Here is a 26,096-nt window from a genome sequence, read left to right as displayed (position 1 = left end):
AACGTTAGTAATATGTAAATATAAACAAATGCATGAGGAAAATAAAATGATCGAATACATAAGTAAATAAATAAATAAATAAAAATAAATAAAACATGGCAAAATAAAAATGACAATGATAACGAAAACGATAATAATAATAATGTAAATAATAATAGTATAAAATGATAATAATACATATGGTATTAAACAGGATAATAATGTTAATAATGTAAATATATACAATATTTATTGAAAACAGTAATAATATAAAAAAAACTAATAATAACGATATATAAATATATACATATATGTATTAAAATATATCGTAATAATAGAAATAAAAAAATATATACGTAGTATTAAAAATATATACATAATAATAAAAATACAATATTAAAAGATATGTATGCGTAATATATAAAAAAGTGTATACATAATGTAATATTAAAATATTTACATAGTATATACATATTAGAAATAATAATGTTAAAAACACAACTATTTATAATATTACATAAATATATACATATATTCATTAAAGATATATACATATAATAAAACACATGCTAATGTTAATAATGATAATAAGGATAATAAAAATATGTACATGAAATAGAATAAAAAACATATAACTAATAATACTAACGATATATACATAATATATATAAAAAGCATATACGAAACACATATATATTAGAAATGATAATAATGTTAAAAACCAATTATTAATAATATTACATAAATATATACATATATGTATTAAAAGATATATACATATGTAATAAAACATATACTAATATTAATAACAAATATAATAAGGGTAAAAAAACAGATATAATAATAATATGTATATAACGTGGTATTAAAATATGTGTATAATATAGTATTTAAATATTATACATATATTTATTAGGAATAATAATAACATTAAAAATAACTATAAATATATACATAAAATATATAAATATATAAGTATTAATTGAAACTAAAAAATAATTCTAAGAATAGTAAAAATATACTAATAATAATAATAACGATAATGGTAAATATAATAATAAATAATATTAAAAAATAATAAAAAATGGTAAAAGTAATGTATAAACTAAATTAAATCTGAAAAAAGGACTAGATTCGAAACAAAAATGAAGTTTTGGGGCAAATTTAAAAAGAAATAAAGGGAAAAGGACCAAAATACAATACACGCGTAACCTGGAAGGACCAAAACAGAAATTATTCCTTCCATCAAAACGCAGCGTATCAGTAGGGACTAAATTGAAAAGCGCGAAAAATTATGGGCCAAATTAAAAATAAATTGAAACTTAATTGCAAAGTAATAAAAAAGCGGAGGGGCTAAATGCGCAAATAGCCTCTCCAATGAAAACACGCGGATCCTGAAGTTGGAGCGGGTTGGGTCGCGGGTTGACCATGGGTATAGGCCAAAACGACGTCGTTTTGGGGTTAAAAGGCAGCCCCCAAAACGACGTCGTTTTGGGAGGTTATAAAAGGCCCAAATTTAAAAAAAAAAACACTTTATAGCAGAGGAAAGAAAAAAAAAGGGGGGGGGAAGGAAATTTCTCTCTGGACCAGGTCCAGCTCCGGCCAGGAGGGCCGCCGTCGCCGTCGCACCGGCGCCGCGCGGTGGCCGGAACCCGAAAGGTAATTTTTTAAAAAAATATGTATATATATGTATTTAGTAAAAAAAGGGTAAATAGGTTCTAAATAAAATAAAATAAAATAAAATAACAAAAAAAACGAAAATAATAAACCTTTTATTCGAAACCTTTGAACTCTCCTTTGTGTTTTTTTTGCTGCGATTTTATGCTCGTATTTAGATCTGTTTCTTGTGTTTAAATCTATTCTTTGTATTGATGAAAAGTGGCCGAATCTTACAATGGTTTTAGATTTGGCTTTTTATAGCCTTGTTACATGCTTTTTTTTCTATTATTTTTGCTGTCTTTTCTTCTTTTTGGCTTTTGCAGGTGCAAGTGGAGTAAGTGGAGGTGCTGCAGGACAGGTGGTGTCAGAGGAGCAGCGGCAGAGGGTGGTTGAGGCTTGCAGCTAGGGTTTCTGATTTCTGAAAATAGGTTGTGGGCTAGGGTTTGCATATTGGGCTTTAGAAATTGGGTTTGGTTTTAGTTGTTTGAGGTGGGTTTGTTAATAGGTTTTATTTTATTGGGCCCGGGCAAATTAAGGGTCTTACATTAGTGTACGAGTTTTCAAAAATCAAAAATCAATCGTATTTTTAAAGGTATAAAGGATCGTATCCAATCGTGCTAGGTATGATACTGCATAGCTTTGAAACGAGAGAATTTTGACTGCTAATTTGAACTATTCAAACATTTTAAAAAGAATCATACTTTGAAAAATCTTTTCTTTAAAAAACCTTTTGGTATAAGGATAGCATCAAATCAATTTGGTACCAATTTTTGGGCGTAATGGGGGTGCTAACCATTCCTCATGCATAACCGACTCCCGAACTCTTTTTATTTTTATTTTACGTGAACCAAATTTATTTTTAATGGAATAAAACGTTCTAGTAGGTGGCCCAATCACACCTAAACCAAGAGATTGGTGACAACTCCACATTTTTGTTTTTAAAAAGTCGATCCCCATTGTTTTCAAAATAAAAATGGTTTCGACAGTTATGATTTCTTTTTATAATTAAAAAAAAAACAGATCTAGACAAAAATGAATTTGGACGAATGAGTGTCTAGATTTCAATGACCTAGGACAACCTTTTGTCTAAATTCATTCTAAATTATACTTTTGAATAATTTTTATTTTTTAAATAATATTATTTTAAAAATATTTATGCATGTTTGTACTCGAATTTGTACGTAATTTAACTAAAAGAAAGTCAGATGTATATTATGCATGTAACTTTTTCACATTCTTCTTTACAACCCTAAAACTTATATAAGGGTGTTTTTGTCTACTTTGACTTTGGCGGTGATCGATGACGGGCCACCGTGTGTGTACTTGGACGGTGAGCTGGCGGCGATCGTGACGGTGGTTAGGACCTGTGTGGATGGGGTGCACTTGTGGCACCTTTGGCTTCAATTAAAGATGGCGTATGTGTCGAAGGAGTCATTGGTGATTGGATGCGGGAAACTGGTGTGGGATGCTCGAGCTATTGCTTCTCACTATGTGAGGTCCCTCAAAGGCTTTTGGTTTGATGTTTTCGTTATTCTTCCTGTTCCACAGGTCAGTATTCTATTTTCACCCATTCATGGAGGCTTAGGTAAACATCATACACAATGTATAATTATCTAATTATTTTGTCAGTTAAATTAGTTTTTAACAGTGAAAATGAATAAAACTTTTAACAGAAAAGACCAATTTACTTTTTAATCAACATACAGAGATTAATTTACCTATTTTTAAAATAAAATGAATAAATTATAATCTGACTCCTAATATAATAATCTCCACGATACTTTTAGTGTTTTATTTACTGACATCATTATTATGTTGTAGCAAAGTAGAATGACTTTGAATCCGAGTTTAGCCCTTCATGTATTCACTTAAAAGCCCATCGGATTTAGCTTATTTTATTCATTTGAATTCAATTTTTATCTATTTAATTAAGGTTAAAGTCAAGAATTTTTTTAGGAATAATTGTATATTTTTAAAATTTTTTAAAAGACTAAAAAATTTATCATTTTTAGGAGGTTAAAGTACAATTTTATCATATATTAATTTAAAATTTTATAAATTTTAAAGGACCAAAATTAAAAATTCCCTTATTTAATTCATGTAATCACTTTAAGTTCATATTTCAATTCAGGTTTCGCTTATTTCATTCATTTATTTAATTCATTTGGGTTCAAAATTTAACGGGTAAGTTCATTTTTTGGTACCTATGTTTGGTTTCGATGTTTAATTTAATACTTATTTTTTTTTTCTTAAAATGTTACCTAGGTTTAGCTTCCATCACACGAAACAGTATATGAGATCAATGGTGTTAACTTTTTGATATGGTCCAATAAATATTTGGTACATAAAATTAAAAAATTATAATTTTCGTTTTTTACTAAATAATTTTATGTAACCCAATGAATACTTTCATGATTTTGATTTTTTTTTTTGGTTTTATAATTTTTTATTCTTATAAAAAATTATACTCTTTTAGAAAACATTAAGAAAACTATAAAAAAATGAATTTTTTTATGAAAAATTATACAGATATTTCTAGTTTTTAATTTTTTTTTGAATTTTTAATATACATTCTTATTCTTATTTTTTAATTTTTTTAGATATTTTTATAATTTTCGAATGATGACATTATTTGGTATTATTGTCACCATATACTAAATGTAAGATTTATCACGTGTCAAATATTCAATGAACAACATGAAAAAATTAAAACCATTTATCTCATGTACCATTTTATATACCGAAAATCAAAGATAGGTATCATTTAAAAAATATAATGTAGATACTAAAATAAACATCAAACTGAGTTACACCAAATTTTAATATATTTTTTCCCATAAAATTAGGGTCTCCTTTGTTAAAAAGACTATAATTACACTTCCAACCATTGGTGTCTTCTAAAAATAGCTACTTGTACATCTCAGGTGTAATGTGCATTTATTATCAACTTGGATGAGAAAATGGAAAATATTACCCCAAAAGCAGGCAAAATTTTTCAAGCTAATGGATGTATTCAATGCATAAGAGCTTGAGATCAATAGAGAAATGCTTAGAGGCTTTCAACAATGAGGTTCTAACTACCAGTAGAAAATATCCAAAATTGCCTTAGAAAGTTTGCTTTACCTTAAATTGGGTATCCACTAATTGCTGATATTTCTAGCAAAAGTAAAAGAGAAAATGTCCTTTTCCCTTGTTGTTTTTTCCCTTATTACTATTTCGTTCTATAGCATGGGCTTCACTGAGAATTGAGTAAAAGTATTATGAAGATCTTTATATTGAGAGTTGGATTGTATTTTGCTCCATTCACTCTAGAAATGGGCAAATTAGTTTTTGTATGTTAGATTAAAAAGCAAATTGGTCATTCTGTTAAAAACTAACCTTGTACATCAAATGAGGTATATATAGCAAGTCACACATGTTATATCTAATTATTCCGTCAACCAGATCAGTTTTTAACAGGAAAAAAAAGAATTTTTTAACAGAAATGACTTATTTGCTCTTTAATTTAATGTACAAGAATTTATTTACCTAATTTTTTAAGTAGAAAAAGTAAAATACAATCTAACTCTTATTACTGGACTTCCATGATACTTTTACTTTTCATTTCATTGTGATCAACTTCTTTTTCTTTTTGTGTGTGTATGTACATTGGTTAATTGTACTTATTTGAGACGTTGTGTACCATGATTTCTGGCAGGCGGTATTTTGGTTAATTGTGCCGAAATTGCTGAGAGAGGAACAATACAAGCTAATAATGACGATCCTTTTAGTAATTTTCTTGTCCCAATTCCTCCCTAAGGTGTACCATAGCATTTGTTTAATGAGGAGAATGAGGAAAGTTACAGGTTATATATTCGGTTCCATTTGGTGGGGTTTCGGACTTAATCTCATCGCCTACTTAATCGCATCTCATGTGAGTTGATTTCCATTTCGATTTTGGGTTGCAGACCTGTGTATTAAGCTTTCTTTGCATTCCACACTTAACAAACTTCTTTGGACATTCTCTTTTTGCTTGCTACACAGGTTGCCGGCGGATGCTGGTACGTCCTAGCGACAAAACGTGTCGTCACGTGCCTCCAACAACAGTGCGAAAGAAGTGCTCGTTGCGATATATCTTCCTCTTGCTCTAAGGGAGTTTGCAGTAATCAGTATCTGTCGCTGGCAAATATGTTGAAGATGAGTCGATGCGGAGGGAACTCGACATTGATGACCAAGTCGTTTTGTTTTGATCCCGATGGAATATTCCGATACGGGATCTACGAACCTGCCCTTCCAGTCATTTCTAGCAACTCTCTCGCTGTTAAGATTCTCTATCCTATATTTTGGGGTTTATTGAACCTGAGGTAACCTACAAGTGAACCAAAGTTCGTGACTATAATACTGAAATAAACGCAGTCCATATCATTCAATTGGCTCCATATTGGTATTGGTATTAACTTATAGCTGGATATGACCGAAGCCCCATCAAATAGAACCGAATATATAGTATAAAGAATTTAAATAAGTAGTTTTTTATAACTCGAGTACTTGAGTTTGTGTTTAGCCTACTAGATAATTGAACTTACCTATTGGGCTTTATATATATATATATATCTGGAAAAGATAAACACTTGAGGCAACTTGACACTTTCTTTGATGAAAAACATATTTGTGCCTATATAATATTCAACAATATTATTTTGACTACAATGTTTTTCTTCTTGTTTTCTGACTCAGTGTATCCTAGAGGCAAACTTACAAAGCCTTAGTGTTTTCACGTTTCAAGTCTTTATCTAAATCTTTGCGACACAAGCTTTCTATCAGATATTTCAGTTGAAAATTGTAGGTTAATTACATTGTGGTAATTGAAATTTACAGCTCATTCGGAAACGAGCTTAGCCCAACAAGTAACCCTTTAGAGGTGGCATTCAGCATTTGCATTGTCCTTGGGGGCTTGCTCCTCTTCACCTTATTGATAGGGAATATTCAGGTAAATTCAATTACTTGGATGAGTACTCCTTGAATTTTTTTCATTTATTTTCTGGAAAATTGCTAAAGGTCATTTTGATTGTTATGCAGGTATTTTTACATGTGGTCATGGCGAACCGGAAAAAATTGCAGTTAAGGCGTCGAGATATCGAATGGTGGATGAGAAGAAGGCAGTTGCCTTCCGGTTTAAGGCAACGAGTACGCCATTTCGAAACCCAAACCTGGGATACCATGGGAGGTGAAGAAGAGATGACATGGATCGAAGAGCTTCCCGATGGGCTTCGGAGAGACATTAAACGCTATCTTTGCCTCGACTTGATAAAAAAGGTAGCCCGAACATCGTCATTGTATGTTCTTGGTCTAAGCACAAATACTCATCCAAAATTGGAACTTCTTTTCTTAGGTACCACTTTTCGATAGCTTAGATGATATAATCCTCGACAACATATGCGATCGTGTGAAGCCTCTCGTTTACTCAAAAGATGAAAAGGTGCGCTTAAAAAAAAGAAAAACACAACATATTATTCGAGTACCATGCTACAAACAATAACTTGTAGTCCATACAAGACAGATAATACGAGAAGGAGATCCGGTGCTACGAATGGTGTTTATCGTTAGCGGGCGAGTTAAACGTAGCCAAGGCCTCAGCAAAGGCAAAATAGCCACGAGTATACTCGAACCAGGTGGATTTTTGGGTGACGAACTCCTTTCGTGGTGCCTTCGTCGCCCGTTTATAGACCGTCTTCCAGCCTCATCGACAACATTCACTTGCATTGAATACACGGAAGCATTCGGACTCAACGCGAATGATCTCCGGTACATTACCGAACACTTTAGGTACCGATTCGCCAACAATCAGCTCAAAAGAACGACTAGATATTATTCATCAAACTGGAGATCATGGGCTGCTGTGAATATACAATTTGCATGGCGATGCTATAGGATGAAGATTAAATCAGATCCGTCGATTCCTGTATACTTAATGGTGGAAGTGAAGATCGACTTAGAAAATATGCTGCAATGTTCATGTCATTAAAGCCACATGATCATCTTGAATAAGGACAAAAAAAAGAAAAACCTTTTTGGTTCGTCCAAACCGGATGGTCACGAACCGGTGTGCATGGACCGTGACAAATATACTTTTTTTTCTTTTTTGAAAGGTGAAAATAATGTATAATAAAAGTTGTAGATTGAAAATTATACTTGTGTTTATAATAAAACCTTTTTCTTGGCAAATGAAGACATATTTCACTGTCTCGAATGGAGGAGTTTATAAATAGAGTTGGGTTGGAGTAAAATATTAATATATTTTATATTTATTAAATTTCAGTTTGTTTTTAAAATTTTATTTAAGTTTGTCATATCTGTAAATGACTAATTTAAACTCATTTTAGGTCTCTCTATATTATTTTTAATTTTTAAATATTTATATTATTTTTAACTTTTACTTTTATACTTTTATATATTTTTCATTTATTAAAATTGTATATATACAATTAAATAGTTTTTAATATTTACATTTATAGTGTAAACAAGCATAATTGTAGAGAAAATAATATGATATTATTCTATATAATAGTAACATCTTATATACATGTATACAAGAGTCTTAATAGGAAAGTCTACTATACAAGTAATATGGATACAACTAAAAGTTAGCCTATAAATTAAGCTTACAAATGAGGCACAAATCTTTCAATCTTAAACTAGGTAAATACTAGATATAGAAAGACAACTAACACTCACCCTCAAACTAGAGCATAGATGTCTGTCATGCAAAGCTTGTCACTCAATATGATGAAGTCTTCCTTCTTAAGTGTTTCATGAACATATCAGCAATTTGTTCTCTTAAAGGGTAAAGGGAGTGCAAATCTTCTTACTAGTAACTTCATTTCTCACAAAATGACAATCGACTTCTATGTGTTTTATCCTTTCATGAAAAACAAGATTACTTGCAATATGAATTGTGTTGGATCTGGTTAGAGTTGTTCATGGGTCGGGCTGGGCCGGGCAAAGTAAAAATTTTAGGCATGTTTTCTATGCTTGAGCTCGGCCCATAAAATGGGCTTAAAATTTTGCTCAAGCCCAATCCAGATAAAAATGCTAAAACCTCCTGCCCGTATTAATTTCTATATAAAAATAAATTTTAAAAAAATAATACATCAAATACATTAAACATATTAAAATAAATATTTCCCAACAATAGAAAAAATTAAAAATATATATACTTAAATAACACTAAGATAAGTGCAACTTAGCAAGCAAATACCTCTAAAATGGTAGCAAAATTAATAATAAACAAGAGCTATACAATCTCCAAACAATAGCAACAAAATAGTAGTAATATAATAGCAAAATAATAGCAAAAAATGGAAAAATAATGGCAAAACAGTAAACAAATAGTAGTAGGTTTTTTTTGCAAATTCGAGTTGGGCCTAACCAAAAAAAGCTTACCTGCGGCCCAAACCATTTAGAAAATGGGCCTTATTTTTTTGTCCAAGCCTATTTTCAGGCCTTTTTGGGCGGGCCTTCCTATGGACAAGTTTAGATCTAGTGTCCTAAGTGTAGTATTTTCGTTTATGTACACTTGCAATTTTTTTGAACAGATTGGTTAATAAAATAATTCATGGATTGCATTAATATATTTTGCATATCTTCCTTGTAGTGACGTAAAAATTTTGCTTTCGGTCGCTAATTGAGGCGATTTATTGAAAATTTGAAAACTGACTTTCGATTTTATTTAAAAAGGTAGTCGCCACCGATCCTTTTTCTTAGGTATGATCCGACACCTAATAAATCCTCTTTTTTAAAAGAAAATTTATTTTTAAAGAAAAAGAAGGCCGAGTTTAGGTCTACGTCAAAAGTTCAAAGAAAAACAAGGTCCGGAAGTCATTTACGAACGGGGAAGGTATTAGCACCCCCGCGACGCCCAAAATTGGTATCTCATTAAACACGCGTTGTCTTAATTCTCAAAAATACGAGTTCAGTTTAAATTTTAATCGTGATCCGATCAAAACACAAGAATTTTTAAAATTTCGGTTTCTTTTGAGAAGGACGTTCCGTTTTTAACACAAGCCAATGATATCCACCCAACATGGCGATGAAATCAGTGACTTAGTTTTGAAATCGGTACGTTGCCTTATTTATTAAAAACATAAAAAAATATCATTTGCAATAGGAATTTGTAAATAACGCGAACGATGATATGATTAATGACAAATATTAGAATGCAATATGAGAATAAAAATAACAATAATATTCACAATAAAGAAAATGATAACAAAATATAATGTTCTACTAATATAATCAAAGAAATAATATATTTGTAATAATAGTAGAAAAAAATTAGTATGTACATGAAAAATAGACATGTATATATATATGTTAATAATAATGATAATGATAATAACACTAGCAATAATAATGAAATACAAAAAGCAAATAGAATATAATAATAATGTTAAAATAAAGTAATTGAAAATAGTGCTATATATAAATATATATGCATATATAATAAAAATATACACTAATAGTAATAACAATAATAATAATAGCAATAATATTGAAATACAAAAAGCAAATATAATACAATAAAAATATTGAAATAAAGTAATTAAAAATAATACTATATATAAATATATATATACATATACATATATAATGAAAATATAGACTAATATATAATAATAATAATAATAATGGTAATAATATTGAAATACAAAATATATATAATATAAATATTAAAATAAAGTAATAAAAAGTAATACTAGATATAAATATATATACATATACCTATACAATAAAAATATACACTAATATATAATAATAATAATAATAATAGTAATAATATTGAAATACAAAAAAAAGCAAATATAATAAAAATATTAAAATAAATAATAAAAATAATACTATATACAAATATATATATACATATACATATATAATGAAAATATACACTAATATATAATAATAAGATGAAAATAAAAATAACAATACTGACATATTAAGTTACAATGGTAAAATAATAAGTAATAATAGTAAGGTAATATGAAAAATATAGCAATAATGATATTAATACATAAATGTAAATAGAGGTATAATACTTTAAAATATAATAAAAATAAAAATATAGGTAGATAAGTTAGATAAAATAAATATAGGTGAAAGTATACTAACAGTAATAATACCATAATAATAATGATAATAAAAAATTTTAGTAATAATACTAACATGTTAAATGGTAAAACAAATGGTAACAGTAATTTAAAAATGATAATAGTAGTAAAATAATAATAATAATAATAATAATAATACATTAATATATGTTAATATCAATAATATTAATAAGTGAAAAAAAAGAATAATAATAGTATAGTAAAAATAATAATAATATGTTAATAAGAATAATAGTAGTAGTAATAATAACAATAGTAAGAATGATAATGATAATATAACAAATATAGTAATATAATCAATAAAATATAATAGTAATGAAAATAATGCTAACGGTAATAATAATAATAATGATAGTAATATAATAATAATAATATATTAAGTTACAATAATAAAGTAATAATAGAGATAATGATAATATATTTGATAATAATAGTAAAATAATAGTTAATAATAATAGATTGAATTGATTAGTTTGATTAAAATATTGAAAATAACAAAAAAAGGACTAAATTGAGCCTAAATTAAAAGTTCGGAGCGAATTTGGAATAAAATACAAAGAAAAGGACCAATTTGGGCGTGCGGATAACAAGGGAGGACCAAAATGGGCAATATCCCATCCTCCCAAAACGCACAGCACCAAGAGGGACCAAAATGAGACAAAAACAAAATTTCTGGGCAAAATTAAAAATACGAAAAATTTAATTATAAAATTATAAAAAAGCGGAAGGGCTAAAAGTGCAATTAGCCCTTCCGTAAAAAACACGCGGATCCTAAGCGAGTATGGGTCGGGTCGGACCGGGTCGCATTAAAACGACGTCGTTTTGGGGGCCTATATAAGTCAGATTTTTTTAAAATTTTCATTCTTTCCTTTGTTTTTTTAAAAAAATTCCTTTCTCTTCTTTTTTTCTTTGTAGGTTCACATGGCCCGGTCAACAACTCCGGTGACCTGCTACGGTCCTCCGCCGTGTCTCCACCGCCGACGATCTTCGCCACGGTGGCCGAAAATTAAAAAAAGGTATATTTTTTTATTTTTTTGAAATTTTCCGATTCTTTAGTTTATTATTTCGTATTTTATGCATGCACAAGTGTAAAAAAGGGGAGTTTCGAAAGTAAAAAAAAAAAAAACAAAAATAAAGTCACCTAGGGTTTTCGATCTTGCTCTTTTAGCACTTAGATTCTCCGATTTGATGCTATTTTCCTGATTTGTTGTTGTTGAGATCACTGTTTTGCTCTCCTGTTAAGAAAAAAAAACTAAGGCTTTGTATTTATTCAAAAGTTGCTGTTTCCCTTAACTGATTTTTTTGCTTGGCTTTTTAAAGCCATTTTACACATATTTCCTATTGTTTTCACTATTGTTTGCATGTTCCTCTTGCAGAAGCAGTTGGGGCAGTGCTGAGACGGTGTCAGAGGTGTCAGAAGGGTGGTGGCAGGTGGTGGTGGCAGACCATAGGGCAGGTGGCCACAGGGGCTAGGGTTTCTTTTCTTTTTTGTTTTTTTTTGTTTTAGATATTGGGCTAGGGTTTGAAATTGGGCTTAGTTGGGTTTGGTTTTTTTTTTAGGTTTAGTTTGGGGTGGGTTTAATTTATTTGGGCCGGGCAAATTGGGTTTGTAACATTCCTCACGTAGTTTTTGCATGTAAAGTAAAATAAAAACAAATATTAGCTCATTGGTTGTCTAATGTTTATACTAATTCTAAGTGGTACTATCTGGTTGAATCATAATACAAAAAGACAACTTGTATTAGTAGATAAATCTAAACATGTTCTTAGTCTAATTAGAAATGAGCAAACTAATTGAAAGACTAATATATCGTCTATCAAGTCCAATTGGGGAGATGTTTTGTCTTGGGCATCGAAGGGGATGACTCCTAGAAGATAGAGACATAGATGTGACTGGCTAGACGGACAGTACACCGGATTGGACCCAAGAAAAATAGATCCTAAATCCGTTTATGGATTTATTCACTTGTGTAACACCCCTTCCCCGTATCCGATGTCGGGTCAGGGTTTAAAGCATTATCAAATTATAACATAAACTGTAACACCCCTAACCCGTATCCGTCACTGGAATAGGGTTACGAGGCATTACCGGACTTATACACTAGCATTTGTACAAAACCTAATCATAAATTTTCATTCCAAATCAAAACTTTTCAAATTTCACCATAAAGACCTAATATGGGCCTGCGGGGCCCAATACATACTTTAGAAGTGATTTGGAATTAAACCGGTAACTTTTGAAAACTTAAAAAAAAATTAAAGTAGTTAGGGGCACATGCCCATGTGGCTAGCCCATGGGCTTTTCTGACTTGCAATTTCTTAAGCATCAAAGGGGCACACGGCCTGGGCACACACCCATGTGACTAGGCCGTGTGGTAAACTGATTTTTCACCATTTTTAAGTCATTTTCACACGATCTTGACACACGACCATGCTTGAAACCCGTGTCCTTCACACGACCCAGACACACAGTCGTGTCTTTTTCCCGTATACTATCTTGACTTCACATTAAATGATGCAGGGGACACAAGGTCATATCACACGCCCGTGGGCTTACCGTGTGTCATACACGGTCTGAGCACACACCCGTGTGCCAAGCTGTGTGGACTCAAAATGAGCCTTTTGTTTCAAGTTTTACAACCCTGCATAACTTAAGCTTCAAGCTAATAATTTCCTCAACTTTTAACTCAACCAAAACTCGATTAAACACACTTAACACATGTCCAATTAAACAATAAATCATCCAACCAATGTATCTTCATTGGTACCATAATTCATATTGAAATTATACTACTTTATCATACTGATCAAATTCATGTAAATTTAACTTCCAAAATATGTATATTTCGTACCATGCTTCAACATCTTTCATGTTCATTCACTATCATTTACAAAATAACATCTTAACAACTTAGGTACATGCCATTTTACCAAAAGAAAAGTATTTCACCACTATGAGTTCGGGATTGGCTTGGATGCTGAGTCCCTAGCTTTCTTTCGTACCTAGTCTTGCGCACGGAAAACAAACCGTACGCTGAGTATGCACTCAGTGGTATTTCTATAAACTAACACTTAAACAAATATTAACATCAAAATACATTTAAGTTACTTAATTCAAATATATTTGCACTACTTATATTTAAAGTTATTTTTCAATGAAACATTCAGTTCAATGATATCAATAAGAAACAGTCGATTTTCAGTACAGTGGCACAATCATTCAATAGTTCAGTACATTAAATTACCCCTATTAACATAACTCAGACCTAGACGGATACACGGATCCAACCCATACACCGAGATAGTATATAGTGTTTCATTGACCGAAGCAGGAATACACCGTAACAGTAACAGTAACAATAGCGGTACACAGAGTACCTCATCAGAACGAATCCGGAAAGTAACAGTAGTAGACACTTATAGTGCCTCTTCGACACAAAGTCGAAATATCCCTGAACACTTCCAATCTTATGGCATGCCAACTATATCTGACTAGCCAGACACTGTTAATAGGGTTTTCACTTTCAAATTTTCGTATAACAGTTAATACATTTCAAATTTAACAATACTTACCTTTAATTTACTTACCATACATAATAAAACAATTTGATGTCTTTATTTGATGTCTTTAAAACAAACACTTCTGGTTTAACATTAATTTCCAAGAGGATCATGACATATATTGGGTTTCATTAAACAATTTTAGGTTATCTTCAAGATAATTTAAAATATTATATCTAATTAAAAATATTTATATTTTGCAGAGAACATAAAACTATAACTAATGAAGTGTGTTTTTAGATAATAATTACATAATCTTTAATCAACTACTTGTTTAAGCAATAAGTAATGATGTCCATAATCATGGCTTTGAGTCATTTGAGAACATAATAGACCAGCTCCATATGACAAGTCATTATAATTTATAAATGCCATAAACAAATCCAAATAAAATCATCATTTTCTTTTTCTATTTTTGAATTCCATTCTTTAATGTGTTTTTTAAATCATTAAATGTTGCCATTAAATTACTAATCTGAAAATTAATCACTTAGCAATTTATATGTAATGAATAAGCAAAAGTCAAACAATAAAATATGTAGGAAATAATTTCTAATAAATTAAAATAAATAAACTAATTTTTCAATTCTCATAAAATTAAAATAAATTAAATATGCTTGTCCCTTTATGCAACTTCCTTCCTCGTTTCTCCACATCCTTGAGCTCCATAGGTTAACAACTAATTGACTCATCGCTTGAACTATGGTTATTATTATCGCCTAATTCAATCACCACATAATCTTCATCACCACCATTACTGATTGGATCTTGTGGAGCTAAGCTTGGTGCATTGATGTTACTACTCAAAATACTCGTTCTGCAAAGTGGGCAATTGGCATTGTTTTGAAACCAAACATCAATGCAATCTATATATCATGATCAGAATTATCTTGATCTGTTTTTTGGTTGGACTGAACTGATTGGTTGGGGTTTCAATGACTGTTTAATTATTTCCAAACTATAGTTGATTTTGTCAGGCTTGTGGTAGATATTTAAATAAGATGAAGCCATTTGGTCTCAATTATAATTTGTTTCATAATTATTAGATATTTCTAGTATGAAAATTAATAATATTTTGGTTTATTTGGATTTCAGGACTTGAGTTTTTATGACTATGGCTAGTTCGAACAGTCCTATACATGTGGATGATGGGTTTAATGAGTATGAAAGTGCTGCCAAACGTTAAAAGTCTACCACTTCAAAGGTGTGGGATGAAATGACAAAGCTTGAATGCAAGAACAAAAATGAATTGAAGGCACAATGTAATCACTGTAAGACTATCTTATATGTTAAATCTTCTAATGAAACCTCTCATTTAAGACGTCATCTAAATCTATGTTTGAAAAAAGTTAATAAAGACATCAGTCAATACACCATAGCCACTCAACCATCAGTAGGAGGTGTTTTATTTAAAAAAAACACAAGTTTGATGCTGATGAGTGTCGTAAGCTGTTTCTACTTTTCTTGTGTGTGGCAAGCATTCATTTAGGACAGTTGCTAAATACATGATGAGTATTTCTAGTCCTAATTTTAAGAATATAAGTAGATATACAGCTGCTAGGGATGTCCTAATGTATTATGCAAAAGAGAGAGATCATGTTAAAGAAGAGTTGGCTAAAACACCTGGTTTAATTTGTCTAACTTCCGATAATTGGAACTCGGAGCATACTAATGATGAATATATTTGCATTACTGCTCATTGGGTTGATGAAAATTGGAAGCTACAAAAGAGAATCATAAGGTTTAGAGCTTTATTTCCTCCGTATGATGGTTTGAACATAGCGGATGAACTTGTTTTATGTTTATCTCAATGGTGTATAGACAAGAAAATTTTTAGCATCACTTTGGATAATGCTTCTTATAATGATGTTATGGTTTCTTGTCTTAAAAATCATTTTCGTGCAAACCGAGCTATTTTGTATGATGGTGCTTTTTTTTAAGTTAGATGTTGTGCACCTATATTGAATCTTATAGTTAAAGCTGGTTTGAAACTTGCTGATGATGTTGTTGGTAAGATTCGAAATGGAATTAAGTACATAAAAAAGTCGGGCTTCGTAGAAAAATATTTTATGATGTGGCTGACAAAAGTTTTAATTTGAATATGACCAAAAAGTTGTGTCAAGATGTCTGTGTGAGATGGAATTCTACTTATTTGATGCTTGAATCTTCTCTTTACTATAAAGATGTGCTAGATTATTGGGGCCAACGGGATAAAGATTATCAAATATTTGCACTTTCTAACTAGGAGTGGAGAAATTTTGCTATTCTTTGCAAATTTTTGAAAGTCTTTTATGATGTGGCTTGTGTTTTTTCTGGTTCTAATTATCCAACGAATAATCTTTATTTTAGAGGGGTTTGGAAGGTTCACAAGAACTTGCTTGATACAGTTAAAGGTCCTTATTCGTTTTTAATTCCAATGGTTAAGCAAATGCAAGAGAAATTTAATAAATATTAGGCTGAGCATTCGTTGATATTGTCATGTGCTGCAATTTTAGATCCTCATTACAAGTTGAATTATGTGTAGTATTGCTTTACTACAATCTATGGTATTCATGCTTCAGATTTTGTTGAAACCATTCTTAGCAATCTTAGACTCTTGTTTGATAAGTATGTTAAGAAATCCAAATCCACGTCTTCCTTTTTGGCTGGGAGTTCTAATGTTTCGGATAAAAATCCTGTTGATTCTAGTTTGGATGAACACAATGTCAATAGTGTTGATTTGGGGGAGATTTTGATGAGAGTGATGATTAAAAACGGTATTTAAATGAATCTAGCACTATGAGTGACAAGTCACAGTTGGACATTTATTTGAAAGAACCGGAGCTTGAGTTGATGTAGCACCCCCAAACTCGGCCCAGACGTTAAGGCCGAATCCGACGTGCCACATTGAAGTCAAAAACCCGTGTTCCCTTTTTAGTATTTTAAAAGCCGACTTTTGTTAAACTAACCAAGTGAATGGAAGCTGGGCACCAGGTAGGTATCCATAACAGAGGAGGTGAGCCATGAAGGCTGCTTAAGTACCAAGCTCTCCGATTGGATCCAATCCTAGACATGTCCACATCCATTTCCACACTTGGTTATAACAAGTTGAAATTTCTTTGATTGGTTATCTTTGGTAAATCGAGTATTCATGACGTCGTATTATTTTAAAAAAAAACAAGTATCATTTTGAAATCACGCCCTAAGTCTAGCCCATTTGAATTATTATCCATCAATTTAAAGTTGTTTAAAATAATATAATCCCAGAAAATCAAAGAAGAAAATAAAGTTAAAATGACCTTATTACAACCCAAAAATTAAATAGTAATTAAAAATAACTTAAGAAAACCAGTCTCTTTTTCAAACCCAAAAATATTCACCATGGCCACTCTGAATCCCCTCCGGCTCCAAGTCACCCACATCAAGGCTCACCTGCAAGGTTAAAGAAGGGGTGAGTTTAGGGAAACACGGTGTGTAAGAAAAACCCATTCAAAGCCCAAGTCAGCTCAAGCCCATTGGGCCTAAGCCCATTTAGGTAACAGTGGTACTGGGCCAGAGCCCTTTTCAGATTACAATAAACTGGGCCTTAGCCCCTTATTCATATAACAGTATGGCCCATAGGCCCATTTCAAAATACATGCAATATCAATAAACATATGCAAGCCCATTTGGGGAGACTACTCAACCCACCAACCACTACACTCCAACCGTACCAGCCATACACTCCATGTGGGGAATAGCTCAACCCACCCAGCCCAACACTCCACAGTTGCAGCCTTGTTGCTCAATTAACAGTAAATTGAGGCAAAACCTCCAGTACGTGGACAAGCCACTTTCAGTACTTCCTCCGTCAATATCCCAGTCCCATGCATCAGATAATAACAACATGGCATGCAATAAATAACAACAGTCAAACATGCATTTAGGTCAATTTAACCCTAGGGGTATTTCGATAATTTATCTCCTAGGGGTAAAATTGTAATTTTTTTACTTTTAAAGGTATTTCAGTAATTTATCTATTTTAGGGTTTTTCATGCATATTCCTACCTTTCACGTACTAACAGAATTACATACCGAGGGTTCTTACCGAATTGAGCCCGTTGGCCCATCATTCCAATTTTGGCCCATTAAGCCCAAAAATATCGAGGGCACAGAAATCATGCACTTTGCAGTCCAAACATTACAGCTTACCAAAAACATTAATCAATTTACCTCACGAGCATTCGCACACTCGCAAATCTACAAAATACCGGTTTTCGGCATTTCGGCTTTTGCCGATATAGACTAAAAAAGAGGGTGTTAGTTACACACCTGTTTGCGACGATATGCTGACGAGATCCACACACGAACCGCCTACAATTGGATTACTAACACGTTAATATAACTATTCAAATACAAACTACGTATTAACCCCTTACAATATTCGGCCAACCACACCTACAGGTCATAGTAAGCTTATAAGAAATCAATAAGCAACTCATTAACAAATTTTTGTCAATGTTTACCACATAATTATAATTTCACTGCAAGTTGTCTTCCTGAGCAACAGTCACTTAATCATTTATAACTGGAGCTACGAAACTCCAAATCAAGTGCCGTTAATTTTCCCTAAAAATAGACTCATATATCTTCTATCCATAAAATTTTCAGAATTTTTGGTTTAGCCAATCAATACCAGATTTTTCTCAAAGTTTCCCATGTTTCACTGTTTGACTAATCTGACCACTCTTCATTACGAATCAAATTTCTCATTGTACAGAATTCAAAATATGTTCTCGTTTATTTCATTTGCAACTAGACTCATTAAGCTTTAATTACATAATTTATTCAGCTTCTAATTCATCTCCCACAATTTATGGTGATTTTCCAAAGTCACGTTATTGCTGCTGTCCCAAGCAGATTTATTACCAAATCACTCTTTCACACACCTATCTTGCATGTATGTTATTTAAACATGTATATCACCAATCAATCATCACATATCTATGATTTTTACTTAAGCATAATCTCCATTTCATCATTTTAAAGCACAACATGTTAGCCGATTTTTCCCTTTAGCATCTAAGGCACATGCATGATCATTTGTTTGGCTCAACTTCACCTATATTCCATTTTTCATCAAAAGAACATGAAACAACAACCATTTCCTTCATTTTAATTCATGACCAAATGCTCACAACACACCCAAAAATCAAAATATGCTTCAAGAGTTAAGGTAGAATTAAGAAGAACTCATGAACATCAAGATAGAAGCAAACTACCATGAACTTACCTTCAATTTTCTTCCCCAAGTGACCGAACATTCAAGAGCTTTCTCCTCTCCTTTCTCTTCTCTAACTTTCGGCTATGATGAACAAAGATGGACAAAACTTTGTTCTTTTCACCCCTTTTTCTTTTAATAAAATTTCATATTTCATCCATTTAATTCTTTAATACAAAAGACATTAATTGCCCATCATGGAACATTTACCTAACCTATTATCGTGGAACATTTACCTAACCCATTATCAATTTTTATCAATTTGTACCATAAATTATGGATATCAAGTGCACATATTGTCTTCAACAACATGATGGCCGGCCACTTCATGTAAAATGGGAGGTTTGTCATGCAAATCCTCCTATTTTGCACTCCTATTTGTTTGGCCACTTCAATTTAGCATATAGCATTTTCAAACATTTTCACATAGGTCCTATTTCATAATTTCACCCCATTTTTCTTATGGAACAAAAATTAACTAAAATTGTCGGGTTCTATCTTAAGCTTGGGCCTTCTAGAGGCCCACTAACATAATTAAACCTATCCCAACATTCACAGAATTCCCGAAAATTGGGGCGTTACAGTTGAATAGTCAAATAGATGTTTTGGATTATTGGAGCAAAAGTTTAGTTCGATATAATGAGCTTTCATTATTGGCTCGTGATCTTTTGGCAATTCCAATATCAACTGTAGCTTCCGAATCGGCTTTTAGCATGGGTAAGAAAATTATCACACCTTTGAGGAATTCACTTAAGCCAAAAAACGATTCAAGCCGTTGTTTGCTTGGATGATTGGATGCGAGCTAAGGGATTTTCAACAGGTAATTCTTATTCTCGTTTTATTGTTGTAATTTTATATTATTTTTTTATCAATTTAATTATCTAATTATTTATTCTTATTTCATGTTAGAAATTGGTTGCAAGAATGATGAGGACGATAAGGATGATGTTTCTTCGATTGCTTTTTAAGTTACCTTCCTTTCTAATTGTTGACAATTTAATTTAGCTTACAATTTATATTTTGTTATAAAATTAAATATGTTGATTGATTAACGTATAGATATTTTGGTTGGTGATTATATTTTGCAGGTTTTTGGTGTTGTTGGTGATGTTGTTTTTTGTGTTGTTTTGTTGCTGTTTGGTGCTGTTTTGCTGCTGTTTTGGTGCTATTTTGCTGCTACTTTTTGTCGTGTTTTATTGTTCTTTTGCAGCTATTTATTATGTTATCTGTTGTCATTTTTAATATTAATTTGATATTGTAAAACTTTTGTTTTGTTATTAATTTGGTTATTAAGTTAGTTCTAATTTGTTTCAATTTTAATATAACTATTTTTATTATATTTTCAAATTATGTATTATTTTAAGAATTATTTTAGTATAATTTTTTATTAATTTTTTGTTTTAATATTTGTTTTTATGTTTTTAAATGTATTTGATTTATTATATTTTAAATTTTTCTGTTTAATAAAAAAAATTTAATATGGTCGGGTCAGGCCGGGCTAGGCTCGGGCCTACCAATTTTTTTCGGGTCGGGCTTGGAAAAATTTCTAGGCCCATATTTCAAGCCGGGCTGGGTCCGGGCTTTGAAAACGGGCCTAGAATTTTCTATGGGCCCGACCCAAATCTAGCCTGGCCCGGCCCATGCACACCTCTATTTGTCACTTAATTGGTTTAATTACTAATTTAATCCTTTGACTTTTCTTTATTCTACAATTTAACTTTTAACATTTATTCAATCTAGTCATTTCACTAAATTAGCCTTAATTTAAACTAATTCACTTAACCAAAATATAATTAACCACACTACTAACTTTGTAAATATTTCTAATAAATATTTACGAATTCATTTTGCGGAAATTATGACCCGAAAATTCAAATTTTCAACATCCGTAAACTTTGGGTCGTTACATAAACAGTTACGCAAAATCGAGTCATAAAATTTCGTTCAAATTTAGAACTTTTCAATTTCATGCAAATTGTCCCTTATAATGGCCTACGAGGCCCAAAACATATGTCGAAAGCAACTCGGAACTAAATCAAGAACTTTAGAAAAACTTTGGGAAAAATTAGGTAAATTTTCTTATTTTGGAAAGTTACATGCCCGTATGAGTAGGCCGTGTGGTCATACACGCCCGTGTGGTTTGGGACACGCCCGTGTCCTCAACCCGTGTAACTCTCTGACTATGACCTCATCATCCAAAATAAGGTCACACGGCCAAATCACACACTCGTGTGCTTAGGCCGTGTGGTGAATTAAATTCTAAAATCAGGTGCAGACTTCACACGGCCTAGGCACACGCCCGTGTGGTTTGGGACACGCTCGTGTCCTCAACCCGTGTAACTCTCTGACTATGATGTCATTATCCAAAATAAGGTCATACGGCCAAATCACACACTCGTGTGCTTAGGCCGTGTGGTGAATTAAATTCTAAAATTTGGTGTAGACTTCACACGGCCTAGGCACACGCCCATGTTCTAGGGCCATGCCCTTCACACTGCAGAGACACACGCTCATGTCTCTGCCCGTGTGTTTACTACTGGGCATTCTGTTTTGCATTAAATAGGGTGCAGGGGACACACGGTCGGATCCCATGCCCATGGGTCAAACCGTGTGTCACACATAGCCTAGACATACGCCCGTGTGTCTACCCGTATGGACAACTTTGAGGCTATTTTCCAAGCCATTTGTCACCCTTAAATACTCATTCTCTCATTCATCTTTGATGGCATGCAACGTAGTATATTTAGTCACTCTCAACACTCATAAACATGATTAATCCATGCCTTTGATATGTCAACATATCACCTGTCCAAAACATCATGCTTTCATATGGCATTCCACACCAATTTCATAGTCATTCCTCATGTTAAACCTACTTTCAACTTACTCAATTATACCATAGTTTTGGTCATACTTATTAGCCATAGTTCATTCATTTAGCACATGTGTCATTCACCACACATCTCATCCACAAGCAATCACATCAAGCACAACACATTGCATGCATACATAATTGATTAGGGTTACAACCCAAATAATCAATATGAATCATATCACATTGCAATATACAAAATGAATCAAATATTTCCATAAGCCAACACATTTGACTAGACCAGTATAACATAAAACAAAAAGACCAAGTCCCTTTACATGCCATATTCAAAATGTTGAGACTAACTACACCCAAATGTCCAATTGATATTGTGATCGAGCTTCCAACGTCCTTCGATTCCCGAGCTAACTTGGGGATATTATCAGAAAATGGGATAAGAGAGGGGAGTAAACATAAAGCTTAGTAAGTTCACATGCAAATTAATAGCAACATGACCATATATATATAAATACCAATGACATAATATAGTTATGTGTTAACATAGATTCATAGGCATAATTCAAATTTGTAGACATAACTTACACATTTTCAACCTTACCAAAAGTTCATACATACCGAGTTCATACATATGAGTTTTTCGTACATACCTATACCAACTCGAATCACACTGTAATATTTCCTCATCATTGACTTACTTGTTGATTAACTCATAAGTTTACCTGTTGAACACTCGGAATACTATTGGATACACAGAAGACTTGCACATAGTGCTTCAAACGTAGCCACATGCTACATCATATCACAATCACACATTGCTCGTTCTCAAGCTAATCACGGGCCTGCTCACACAAGCTGACACTCAGGATGTAACTATAGGTACCCGCAACACATGCTGGGCTACCCAGCCACCAGTAGAATGTACAAGACTAGCACTCGGAGTCACATAATCACATATACACATAATCTCGTGAGCTCATAATCGCAGAGTTCCTAGTGACATGTCACTTGTATCCTAAACTATTCCTAAGGTTCAAACGGGATTTTCTCGATGTCACATCTTTGTCGAACTTATTTGAAATGTCATGTCATAGATAATAAACTCGTTCATACACTCGTCATAATAATTAAACATAGAGGTTCATACATAAATAAAGCATTCAAACAAGATATATCATTGCATTATTTACACACGAGTTTACCTCGGTACAAAATATGGATAGTTAATTCGATTTAGTCCAAAATCTTGTTTGTTCCCCGGTCTAACTCTGGACTCCGTTTTTCTTTATCTATAATAGAAAATTCAGCTCATTTAGTCATCACATTATTCAAATCAGTCCAAAAACTATATTTAGGCAAAATTATGTTTTGCCCTTAAACTTTCACTTATTTACAAATTAGTCCCTAGGCTCGTAAAATTAAATGTGTTCGTTTGCTTTATTACACAAGTCTAGTCGAACCTATACTATGCTCATGTCAGCCCACATTTTCCTTTATTTCACCTTTTTACTATTCATTTTTACATCTTTTACAAACAAGTCATTTTTATGCATTTCTATAAAAAATCACTTAGTAAAAGATGTTAAACACACATCAGACTTTCACATTCTTCCATTAAACATCAAAATAAAAACATGTCACACATGGGTCAAATTTCATCCATGAACCCTAACTCAAAATAATGGTAGAAATAGCTAGATCGGTTGATGACAACTTAAAAAATGTAAAGAACATTAAAAATGGGACTAGGATGCACTTACTTTTGAGCTTGAAAGATGAACAAACCCTAGCTATGGTGACCCTTGAAATTTCGGTACAAGCAAGAAGAAGATGGACAAATTTTGCTTTCTTTTTCTCTTTTTAATCTTTTATTTACCAAAAGACAAAAATGCCCTTAAGGCCTTTCTTTCAAAATTTTCCTATTCATGCCCATTTTTGTTCAAAATTTTAAAACTTGGTCAAATTGTTATTTAAGACTTCTAATTAATAATCCAATGCAATTTCATGCTTGTAGCTTCTAGAACACAAGTTTTACAACTTATTCAATTTAGTTCCTGAAGTCAAATTAGACACCTTAAGCATAGAATTTCTTCATGAAAATTTCACACAAACATGTAATCATGTTATGGATCATCAAATAATCATAAAATAATTATTTCTATTTCAGATTTGTGGTCTCAAAATCACTGTTTCGACTAGACCCTAATTCGGGATGTTACAACTTGTGATGTTCAAAGTGCGGCATACCTTAATCCTGAGTGGATGATAGACTATGTATGCATGACTTGTATACTTTGATGTAAGTGAAAGCCTGAATTCAAATAGATAAGGAACCAAAAATTGGTATGTTGGGTATACAACTTTTGCAATATGTAGCGTCATTCACAACAATGGAATTCATAACCCGATATATGAGTAAATGATATCCTCTCAATGGAACTACATGTTTGATGAAAAGTAAACGTGGCCAAAGGTCAGTCTTTTTTGTGATGAATGACTTGATTACTATTTGATAGTAATTAAATTTTCATGAAGAAAGATGTAATGGTTACCATGAGATAAAATAGGATCATATTGGGATAACAAATCTATCCCAAAGAGATTAAGGATATTCAATGAGGGTAATACACTTATGACAAGGTCATTGGATGAGCACTGATTGAGTTGTTTTCGTAATGGTATGTCACTTGGGAAAGCTCAGTCACAATACTATAGTGGAATGACTTCGTAACTAAATGAATTTATAATTAATAGGTGAAAATCTATAACTTAATTATAAATCATTTTATCCTAATCGCATATGTCCAATTGGTCCTTTCATTAGCTCATTGAAACCAGAAATGAATTGCATGTTGAATCAAATGATAAGAAATGGATAGAAATAGTAAAAATTGATAAATTTGAAACATTTGGAAATGAATGTGGTCTTTTCCAAAATGAAAATGAAAATTTATATTCAAATAGAAACAAATCAACAAAATTAACGACTAATGGGAAGGAACACTAAGACCCGAGCCAACAGGCTTACTTATACACCCATATTCTTTTATCTAACACCTTTATTAGACGAAATAAAAACGTTATTACCATTTAAAACATCTAAAAACAAATACAATAAAGTAGATTATTCAATGTGATTTACATGTAATAAGGTTACTCGAGAAAGCGAATGAGCCACCTTATTAGTCGATCGACGCACCCAACTAAAAGTTTAATGTTGAAATAAAGTACTCAACATTAAACAGTTTGGAATTCAATAGTCAAACTCCGATTTGTAAACAATGGATCGATTCAAGACATGCACCATCAACACACAATCCGACTCAATAATGATGCGATCATAATGACTAGGTCTTAGCCAAGGCCTCCTAAATGGCAAAGGCCTCAGCTAACAGAGGGCTAAATGTCACCTTTTCAAATGTCGAAAGCCCTTTTACCAAATCACCACGACTGTCTTGAAGAACTAGTCCAATCTCGACAGTTGATTCATCTACATAAAAAAAAAGAAAAGAAAATGCATCAACATTACATTTGAACAACCTAGAAGGAGGTGGCTGACCTGAAATCACTTGTAGTAGTTATTTAGGTTGTTTCCGCACTTAACAAGTTTGTTTTCTAGGTATTTTATAATTAGTTATTATAGTTTTAGTATTAATAGGTTAAGATTAAAAGTTAATAAAATTAG

The 26,096-nt window shown here is 32.0% G+C and overlaps 1 long non-coding RNA gene and 1 pseudogene across 1 annotated transcript; both read left to right on the top strand.

Annotated features, from left to right (window-relative positions):
- Window positions 1-1,407: 1,407 nt before the first annotated feature.
- On the top strand, window positions 1,408-7,756 carry LOC121206746 (cyclic nucleotide-gated ion channel 2-like; annotated as a pseudogene).
- A 7,638-nt stretch (window positions 7,757-15,394) lies between these two features.
- On the top strand, window positions 15,395-20,566 carry LOC121206608 (uncharacterized). Its single transcript, XR_005901671.1, has 3 exons — window positions 15,395-15,613; window positions 20,275-20,401; window positions 20,491-20,566. It is a non-coding gene; the product is annotated as an uncharacterized lncRNA (long non-coding RNA).
- Window positions 20,567-26,096: the final 5,530 nt, after the last annotated feature.

Source organism: Gossypium hirsutum, chromosome A09 (assembly GCF_007990345.1).
Source record: "Gossypium hirsutum isolate 1008001.06 chromosome A09, Gossypium_hirsutum_v2.1, whole genome shotgun sequence".
In the NCBI taxonomy this organism is placed as follows: Eukaryota; Viridiplantae; Streptophyta; class Magnoliopsida; order Malvales; family Malvaceae; genus Gossypium; species Gossypium hirsutum.
The sequence above is the reverse complement of the archived record's forward strand: the minus strand, read 5'-3'. Positions and strand labels throughout refer to the sequence as shown.